Here is an 11,638-nt window from a genome sequence, read left to right on the forward strand (position 1 = left end):
TAAAAAAAAACAAACCCCAAGAAAACAACTCAACTTTTTTAATTGGCCATGGGACTAAATAGAGAGTTGTCAGAAGAATTAGAGATGGCTAGGAGACATTTAACGGGTGTTCAACACCCTTACATATCAGAGAAATGTGGATTAAAACTACTTCAAGATCCTATTTCACCAAAGTCAGATATGACCAGCATCAGGAATACAAATGGTAACCAATATTGGCATAGAGGTGAGGGAAGAGAAGCAATTTGTACACTGCTGTTGGGAATGTAAGCTAGTGTAACCACTTTGTAAATCAGCCAGGCGGCTTCTTCAAAAACTGGAAATAGATCTAGCCATACCATTCTTGGGTATCTATACTAAGGGATCTACGCCCATATGCTACATTCTTGTTAATGGTAGCTCTGTTTATAGTTGGTAGGAAATACAATCATCCTAGATGTCCAACAGCTACAAAATGAATAATGAAAACTAAGGTACAGAAGCACAATGGAATTTTATTCATCTATAAAGAAAAGCAGGGAAGGGGCTCACAGGGCTCTATGCTGAATTATTGTCAGTTAACAGATTCTTAGAGAAGGGAAGGTGTAGTAACTAGTTACACACCCTATAGTGAGCCTATCTGGTTCTGAACCTATGGTCACACAGTCAGCCCTGGTTAGACCCTGTGGTACACAAAACAAAATGTCCTGAGCATGGGACACAGATGTGCGAGGAAGAAGAAAGACCTTGCGAGGGATAGGGGAGGGGAGGAAATGAGCAGGCAAGGTGGAAAGTTACCAGAATGTACAATGTGTGACAATGTCAAAGAACACAATTTATTTATAAAAGCAAACCCCATAAAAGAACGAAAGTGTGCAACACTTTAGAGATGCAGAAAAGGCATTGGACTACGGTTTTAGGACTAAAAGCAGCCACTAAATAAACTAAAGCAGGAAACTTTCTTAGCCCATAAATGCATCTGCGAGAAATCAATGGATAGTCATCCGGAGCACCAAAGATTTCAAGAAAAAGAAATAACAAGTCTTCATATTGGAAAAGAATTTTAAAATCTCTACTTGAAGGTGACATGATCTTTCAGGGAGAAAGTTTAAGAAACCCACAAAAAATTTTAGAACAATGAAGTTGAAAGCTCACAGACACGGGATCAATATACAAATAACTGTACCTCTGTGTACTTGCAGGAAATGATCAACTATGACACATGGAAAATGACGTCATTTGTAATAATATCAAGAGTAGGTGCTTAAGAATAAATGTAATGAACTAAATAAATTTAATGAGCCGACTTACATACTGAAAATAAAACACTTTTGAAGTAAAGTAATAAAGACCTGGGTAACATGAAAAGACATGTTAACTTTGTGGATCAGATAACCAATGTCCTTTAAAAAAAATCAATATTCCCTAAGTTAATCTACAGACTCATCATAACAGCTGCCAAAATCTCCATTGCTTTGTGGACAAAATTACCAAGTTTCCCCTTTAAATTCATCCAAGTACGGGACTGCAAAATAACAACCAAAATGACTTGAAAAAAGTTGGAGGGCTCACATTTGACAATTTCATAACTTATTACAATGCCATAACAGTCAAGACAGAATATGACTGGCATAAGGATGCACATATAAATGAGTGAAATAGAATTGAGTTTCCAAAAATAAACCTTTATGTTATGGCCAATTGATTTTTTATAAAAATGTCAGAATAATTTAAGAGGAAAAGAATAGTCTGATTTGATTTTTTTTCCTATAAATAGTGCTTAGATAACTAGATAACTGTTCAAAACCTGAATTTATACCCCTTTATCACATCATGCATGCACACATATACACATGCACACACACACATATACACACACCATGCACACACACGAACGTACACATATAAACACACATACACACGCACACATCTGCACATTCACGCACACGCGTAAAATATATTATAAACTTGAACTTAAGCACTTGGACTATATAGCTTGGTCCCTCACAGGAGGAGGTTGTCATGACTAACTACTTCTCAGTGTTAGACAGGAAGCAAAAAGTTTAAATAGGAAGTGGAACTGGCCTTTAACTTTCAAAGACCAGCCTCAGAGGCCTACCTCCACATGTCTCAAACAGTGCCATGAGCTAAGAGTAAGGTGTTCAAATACACAAGCCTGTCGGGGAGATTTCATGTTCAAATCCTAACAATGCATCTGTCTGAGTTAGGGTTTCTATTGCTATGAAGAGACACCATGACCACGGCAACTCTTAGAAAGGACAACATTTAATTGTGGTGGCTCATTTACAGCTCAGAGGTTCAATCCATTATCATCACAGTGTGACATGGTGGCATGCAGGCAGACATGAACCTGGAGAGTAGCTAAGAGTTCCACATCTTGTAGGTAACAGTAATAACGGGTGATGTCTTGAGCATAGGAAACCTCAAAGCCTGCCCCCACAGTAATACACTTCCTCCAACAAGGTCATACCCACTCCAACAAAGTCACACCTCCCAATAGTGCCACTCCCTATGAGCTTATGGGGGCCAATTACATTCAAACTACCACAGCATCTGATAAAGACTCTTTTAGAATATGTAAAGAAGTCTCATAATTTAACAACAAAAAGATAAATAATTAAAACAAACCAAGGTCTAATAGGAGGTTTTAAAAAAAAAATAAATAAGAATATCTAATAAACACATGAAAATTTTCCTTAGAGCTGAACATAAGAAAAATATGAATAATAGCCAGAGAAATACCAGGTCCCAGCTACTGGACCATCTCTAGTCAAAATACAAACAGTGAATATGTTGTCAATGATGTGGAGAAATTATTGCAGAACCTGCATTTTTCTATTGGGAATGCACAATGGTGTAGTCATTTTTGTAACACTTTCACTTGTCCTCAACAGGTTAAGCATAGTTGCCTCATCCAGCAATACTACTCTTAGCTACCTATGGGAAATAGAATGATAGGCCCTCAAAGATGACCACCACACCACCTCTGAAGATTATGACCACATTGGCTCACCTACAAAAATGAACTTTGTTATTGAACTTTGTCACAAGACAACATTTTAGGTCTTGTGATGTAGAGATGAGCCCGAATCCTCTGCTTGGGCCACAGGAGTCATTATAAAATGGGAACAGGACAACCAAGCAGAGTTCATGTGGTGGCAGCGGAAGGAAGAGAGAATAACAGTGGCAGAAATTTAAATGAGAAGATGGAAGATAAAAGAAACAAACAGGAATGACACCAGTTCCTCTAGAAATTTCCTGGCTTAGTCTCTAGAAAAACAGAAGCAGTATTGCATTAAGTAGCTTATTAAGTTATGGTGTGCTGTTTCAGCAGGAGCTAATACAATATTCAAGATAAATGAAGACACATGTTCTCACAAACACATGTGCTTGACTTTGTAGCTTCATTCACAATTACCAGAAGTCAAACACAACGTCAATGTCCATCAACTGACAGATAAACAAAATATACAACAGTCAAATAAGTGAACATGGCGAACAATGAGGGATGATGAGAAGCCAAGGACAATGGCAGGGTTTTTTTTTTTTGTTTTGTTTTGTTTTTTTATTTTTTCGAGACAGGGTTTCTCTGTCTGGGGTTTTGATCCTACTTAATGTGCTGGCTTTGTGGGAGCCTAGCCAGTTTGGATGTTCACCTTCCCAGATATGGACGGAGAGGGGAGGACCTAGGACTTACCACAGGGCAGGGAACCCTGACTGCTCTTTGGACTGGAGAAGGAGGTGGAGAGGAGTGGGGGGAGGGGGAAAAGGGTGGGAGGAGGGGGAGGGAAATGGGAGGCTGGGAGGAGGCGGAAACTTGTTTTTTTTTTCCTTTTCTCAATAAAAAAAATGCAAAAAAAAAAAAAGAAGAGGAAAACAGAGTCATGCTGTGCCGTGGATGATCTTCGAAAACACAGTGCTAAGTGAAAGAACCCACTTATATACATGAAAAACAAATGTACAATCAGAAAATCTTATAGCGATGAAGATAAACTAATATGGGGCTGAAAAGAGACTGATACTTTGGAATTATAAAAAATCTACTGAATTATGCATTACGTGCATGGATTTTTTATATAAATTGTATCTTAATAAATGAGAAATAATAAAAAAAAATGCTCACCTCATTTTCCTTGAAGGTGAAGTGATTTGAACACTCAGCAAAAACATAAAAAGTGTTCCTAACTAGGTTTTAACATAGAAGTACCTAATTCCAGAGCAAATGGTAAGTTAACTTATTTATTCACTCATGAATAAATGAAGTCAAACTTTGGGCCAAACCTGGCTGGACTCTGCCTGGGTTCTAGACCTTGAAGGCCAGTAGGACAGACTAATGTGATTACCATTATTTTTATCCTCTTCATACAGGACCTGGGTTTGCTTGTCTTACTCCCGACCAATCACACAGCTTAACTATGCAAAACTCCATCATAAAAGTCTTACATAATAATCCCATGCCATATAAATGGAGATTATTTGAAGTTCATTTGTTTCCATAATTTGTATTTGAAATGTTTCCTAAAGCCTAGCAAGAACCAACTTAAGGAAATGATGGAGAGTTGAATTTGCTCTGAGCAGGCCTGAAATGGCCGCAACTGAGGAGGGCTTGTAGGTAAACATGAAGAGAGGCGATCAGAACGTAGGCTTTGCTTGAACCAAAAATTCACGTAAGTGTACAAGTTTGCACTCCCACCAGCAGTTGAGGAGTGATCCCCTGAATCCAGTCTGGCAGTTTCTCAGAAAATTGGGAATCAATCTACCTCAAGACCCAGCAATACCACTGCTGGGCACATACTCAAAGGATACTCAATCATACCACAAGGACACTTGGCTCAACAATGTTCATAGCAGCATTATTTGTAATAGCCAGAACCTGGAAACAATCTAGATGCTCCTCAACTGAAGAATAGATAAGGAAAATGTTGTAAATTTACACAATGGAATACTACTCAGCTGTAAACAAACAAACAAAAACAAAAAACCAACCATGAAACTTTCAGGCAAATGGATGGAACTAGAAAAATCCATCCAGAGTTAAGGTAACCCAGACTCGGAAAGACAAACACGGTATATACTCACTCATAAGTGGATATTAGATGTAAAGCCAAGGATAACCAGACCACAGTCCACAGCTCCCGAGAAGCCAGGTAACAAGGAAGACCCTAGGAGGGACAACATGGATAGCCCTGGGGAGGGAAATCAGACGAGACTCCCGGGTAAACTGGGGGCAAGGGAGGGCGGTAAAGAGGAGGAGATAGGAGATGAGAACATGAGGGAACGTGATAGTCAAGGCGGGAGAGGGACAGAGAGGGAGAGAGATGAAAGAGAGATCTTGATAGAGAGAGTCACTATGAGGTTAGGGAGAAACCCAATGCTAGGGAAATTCCCAAGAATCCGCTAAGACTCCTAGCAATAGTGGAGAGGGAGCCTGAACTGGCTTTCCCCTTTAATCAGCTTAGTGAATACTCCAACTATCATCATAGAGCCTTCATCCAGCAACTGATGGAACCAGATACAAAGATCCACAACCAAGCACCAGGAATCCAATCAAAGAGAGGGAGGAGGGAATGTCTGAGCAAGGGAGGTCAAGATCCTGATGGAGAAATCTACAGAGACAGGTGAAGCAAGCTCATGGAAACTCGGAACTCTAGACCAACAGCTGTGGATCCTCCATGGGACTGATCTAGGCCCTCCATATGTACGAGACAGGGGAGAAGCATGGACTATCTGTGAGGCACCCAGCAGTAGGACCAGAACCTATCCCTGCTGCATGAGCTGGCTTATTGGAGCCCATCCCTATGGTGGGATGCCATGCTCAGCCTTAATGAAGGGGGGAGGGACTTGGTCCTGCCCCAACTTAATGTGCCCCAGACTTTGTGAACTCCCTGTGGGATCCCTTTGACCTATCGGAAGGAGTGGATGGGAGGATGGGGAGAAGGTGGGGAGCAAAAGGAGGGGAGGTAGAATGGTGGTTGGAATGCAAAACGAAATTTTAAAAAATAAATTTTAAAAAATTCTCGTGGGATCACTCCATGAAAGATTAGGTGTGGGAAACCTGAGCTCCCATTTCCTCTCTCTATTCTACTGCTGTGTTTCATAAACTGTAGCTTATAACCATAGTGATCGTAAAACACGCACTTTTCCTTATTAACTTAAATTTTAAATGTGGTAGAATGGAAAAGTGATGAACAGCTTAAAGTATAATTTAAATATAATTTTCTCCTTTATATAAATGTGAATACATATGTACATATTCATGTGTTACATCCCTGCATAGCACTACAGGAATGAAGAAATCACACACACATGCACACACTCATACAAGCACACACATTCACAGACATACAAGACATGCACACATTCACGCAGACATGCACACACTCTCACACACGCACATACTCACACACAGGCAGACATGCACACACACACACACACACACACACACACACACACACACACACACACATAGCTGGCTCCAGGAGGACTCAGGTCTCCGATGGAGGAACCTCACTACACTACAGCATCCCTGATGCTCATAGTGTTTACTATTGAGAACTGAACAGGGAGGTAGAGTTATTGCATAGAGCTGAGTTAGGAGTGGGATTATTACATGCGGATAAACCAGGAGACAGGTTTTATGGTATACAGATGAATCTACGAGACAGATCTAACTAATCTTGGTAGGAGGACTCTATAAGGGAGTGGTCTTCAAGCCATAAACATCTAGGGGAGAAAGATGTGATGGATGTTTTCTATCAACATGTGCACCTCGACCACACCCCGGGAAGACTTTGCCATTTCACTCTGAGGTGTAGGAGAAGGCTTTGTCATTTTGCTATGGTCAAAAGGCTATGATCATCGGCATGGCTAACTCATATCAACACGTTTACTCAGGACTTGGTACACTCAAGGTTTCTTCTGCTCTCCACATGTACGTATAAGCTTGGGTGGGTACACAAATATGTAAGCTCCTTAGACAGACATTTGTTTATTTTTGTCAATGATATATATCTATTGCAAAGCAAGGTATGTGGCAAGACTCACTAAGTGAAAAAGCACTTAGGCCTGTTTGCACAGGTACTTTTAAAATGACATGATTTAATACAAAGAAAAAATACTTTTTTTTGCTTTATGAATTTTGACACAATTTCAGGCAAACCAATTTTTCAACAACAAAAATTTTGAAGAATTCCAAGATAACTTTTATCATCCTTGACCCAGATTCCCTAGAAACTAACATTCCTTCCCTCCCACTTACTTACCCATCTCTCTATCTATCCACACATGCACACCGACATATGCAAACATGTGAGCACATTCGTACACCCATATACATGTTCATAAACACCTTCATGCACATACATGTACACATTCATATCCATATATACATGTGCATATAGACATGAATGCCCATAAATAAATATATGGATAAAATATATGCATAAATAAACACATGTACGTGCACACACATACATTTGCACACAAGGTTTTTATGTAGCTATTTCCCCTGAATTGAAACATTCCCTCCTGGACAGAGGCTCATAAGACTCAAGAAGAAATTGAAATTCACAAGGCTCAGGAAGTTGTCACAACTTAAAAGGCTCAGGAAACCTCTGAAAGTTGTGAAATTTACAAGACCAACTCCAGGTCACATGAGCAGTAGCAACTGCTGGATAGAGGATTGCTCTAACTAATAGAGATGCCTGAAATTGCTCAAAGAGATCCAAGAATACAGGTTTCATGAGGTTATATGCTGAGGTGGACTTTGGGATGTTGCCCCTATCCTGGAATCATCCATGAGGATGTAACATTAGGAAAAGAGCAGAGATGCTGGGATGGAAGCCTGTTTCCCATGTGCAGACACTAAAAACAATCCCTGGTGTAACATTAGGGGCCCCTAATGAAAGGTGATTCAGTCATGAGGGCTCTAACTCTATGAATAGATTAATGTCATAGTGGGTTAGTTCCATTGAAACCGGATTTGATACAAGTGAGCATGTGTCAATAGAAAGGAGCATTCTCAGAGATAACATAACAAAAAGAACTTGTTATGGAAAGAATGATTCCAATTATACAGTCTAAGTTGAACTGTAAAATATACCAGGGATTTAGATCTGTGTGATGAATATGTATATGCATATATGTGTGTATTTTCACTATCATTTTACAGTATGGAAAGTTAAGTCTCACAATAATTCAGTCTCACAATAATTCTGGGCTCAGAAACTTGGTAAATATTAACACCTTGTGAGTCATAGGGAATCATGGCCAGATGTGTCTGATTCTAAAGTTTGTGATTTTTTTTCCCCCAACAAAAGCAGCCAACGTTTACAGTAGCTGTTCAATAAATATTGATGGACACATGGTAAATCACTGTGGCAGAAGCAGGGAGTATCCACCAGGGATCCAAACACTCTTGAGTTTCCTACCCCCTCTTAAGGTAAGACTGAGGCCATGTGACTAGGATGTCACCTGGTACAGGTCACATGTCTTGGCTACATGATGAAGACAGACTCTGTCAGAATAAGATGCTATTACCATGAGAAAACAAACTTAGTTAAACCCCTGTGTTTTTAAGATCTGTCTGTTGCCAACTATTGTGAATAAAAAGATACCGGAATCAAAGCATATAAGAAATATGGTGATAAGCTGGCCTGAGGTTTATCAAATATTACACAAGTGCAATGTCACCGCTACACTTGGCTGAATCAGTCAAGGTCACTTGAATCCTTCATCCTTGAAACCTGTACTGAGAGCTGTAATTTCAAGATGCATGTATCTTTTGACTTTCTTGATGCTTTTCTAGAATTCCAGTGTTAAGTAATTATGGCGCTTGAACTGTTCTCTGTGTTTAATGTTCATTTAATGGAGTTAGTTGGCCCCATTTTTGACCCCGGATGTACATTTAAACAGAGCACATTACCCTTCTACTTATTTTTACATGATAAATTTTTCACACTCAGTTTAAGGCATAGAAAAGTCATAATTTAGAGGAGCTGCAGAATGCCACTGATCTAATGATCAACTGTGGACTTGATTGAAACTCTAGACTTCTCCACTTTTCTCCAACTCAGGTTTGCGGGGAGTGAGAAGTCACCTGTAGGAATGGGGAGCTCTCTGGCTCTTTTAGCTTTTGACCCTGCAGGGTAGAGAATCTGGGAAAGAGTCAATGACGGAAATGAGAATATGAGAATGTTCTTCATTCCTCTCTCTCTCTCTCTCTCTCTCTCTCTCTCTCTCTCTCTCTCTCTCTCTCGTGTATGGGTAAATGTTTTGTGGATTCTTCAGAGAGTCCTTTTCACATTTCCATTAACTGCAAAGTATACACCCTACCCTTTCCAGAATCCTTCCTTACTCTTTAAATCTGTCCTTTACCTCTGTCCCTTTATGTGGACTAGTGCCCTGACCTGGACTGAGGTTGGCCCTGTATTATTTTCCAAAGACTATAGCCTCCCTGGTTCATGCAAAAAATAAAAGCCTCCTTTAAATTACTAAGTAAATAAACACGCTAACAAAGTACACTACATTTGTACAATGTAGGAAGCACAAGAGTCATATAATTTTTAAAAATTTTATTCATATGGGTGTTTTGTCTGCATGTATGTATGTGCATTATGAAGTTCAGAGGAAGGCATCAGATTCCCCTAGGACTTGATTATGGACAGCGTGAGTTTGGAACTGAACGTGGGTCCTCTACAAGAGCAGTAGGTGTCCTTAACTGTTGAATCATCTCTCAGTCCTGAGTTATCTAAATTTTTGGCCATCTCTTTTGAACATATTCTCCCCTGCTGTTGGAATCTCTTATTAGAGCATTGCAGACAACATTCTGTTGTTCAGCTTAGCATACAGACCTGAAAACAGATCCAGAAAACTGAGAGTTTGAGGGAGGAAAGGAAGTGGGTGCTTTTACTTCACACTGCCTCTGCTTGGTTTGAGAAGTTAGTGATTTTTGCTATAATAACTGCTTAATAATAATATTTGCCCTAGAAAAGATGGTTACAATTCAATTTGCTATTCCTTTTGGGAATGTTTATATTTGTTAATTTGTTGCATAAATAATAAGATATAAATATTTTAAACTGATTTTCCTATAAAACTTTTTAAGAAATCAAAGGTATAAAAGAGATAATGCCGAACGACTCTCCCAAGACCATGACCCACTGTGATTTTTATGCAATTACCATGAAGAGGCAGCTGACCATAGGTATTGGAATCCTAAACACCATCTTACAGCTATGCCATAATTCATGTAAAAATTTTTCATGTCTTCAGTCTGGGTGAGACTCCTTGTATCACTATTAAAGACTCTGGACCAATGTGTCAAAATTATCATATTTTTAATAAGCCTATTTTAAATAATATTTCTGAAGAGCAAAGATATCATTATAACGTTATCTTACTAAGCATGTAATAGGTGTACAACAAATGTTCCCAGTGTTTTTCACAGCATTGCCTCCTGCCATCTTTGTCTTACGTTCCCCCAGTTAATTTCCTGGGGTAACCGATCACAGAAAAATCTAGGTTTCTGTTCTGTCTGCTCCATGGCTGGTCCTAACAAAGATTTGCTCTGCCTGGATTCACAGGGTGAGTCTGAGTTATGATAGCTTTTTGCTTCCACTTCAAATGTTCTAACTTTGGAAAAGGGGACAATGATCCCTTTTTACATGTAAGTGAGAGAAGAAATGAGTGGACTTGAGCATCAATTTTCTTAACACTTTAGAAGAAGAACCAAATGGTACCCTTTCAGCTAGGATCCTAAGAACTAATTTTCTGGATATAGTGAGCCAAAGTGATGTCATGGACCATTACAGAATCATAAGGAAGCAGAAGATTCCACTTCAGCTGCCCCCTTTGATACTATAAAAACCTCACTGCTATTTTAGTATGTACACCCTCATTCCAGTTATGACTCCATCTTGATTTGGTGCTAAATGTCTCTTCAAACCACAAGGCTGTGGGTGAAGACGTCAGCTCTGGCTCCTTGCAGCTTCCAACCCAACTTTGGGGATAATAACAGCAGACAGGGGTTGATGAGATGGGTGTTAAAGTTGAACCAAGTCCCAAACTCACCCAGCATAGAAAATGCTTGTCAGACTTCCAGATGGAGTGCAGCTTCAGCAACCACGACAACACAGCCTGAGATGGGGAAGAAGACTCCAAGAACAGAGTCTCCAAGAATGAGTTCATCTAAGTCTAAACAAATACTTACAAGTCTCCAAACCCATGGGATGAGGAAGCCAAGAGCTACAAGTGAAAAGTGTGTACTAGGGGAAATTCTCTAACTCTAAGTGTGCATTTGCATGTTAGATAACCTCTTCACAATGCTGCAGCTCCCTTGGAAAATCAAGCAATGGTTTCCTTGATGTTTGTCAAAATATTATTGGCTTTTAAGTGACTGGAGTAGTATCTTAAAGGAAGATCACACAAGGAAGTAAAAAAAAAGGTGGCAGACGTCTCTAAGTTCAGCACTTGGGGGTAGAAATGGGTGGGTTGGAAGTATAAGGTACCTTAGGTGTCTAAGATTCCAGAGGTAGACTTTAAAATGAAACTTTCACAGTCTCATTAGGTTTTTCATTATCATTAGGGTTTAGGATCGCAAACACGCATAGAAAGAGAAGAAGAAAAAGGAGGAGGAGGA

This window comes from Microtus ochrogaster, chromosome 16, assembly GCF_000317375.1.
Source record: "Microtus ochrogaster isolate Prairie Vole_2 chromosome 16, MicOch1.0, whole genome shotgun sequence".
In the NCBI taxonomy this organism is placed as follows: domain Eukaryota; kingdom Metazoa; phylum Chordata; class Mammalia; order Rodentia; family Cricetidae; genus Microtus; species Microtus ochrogaster.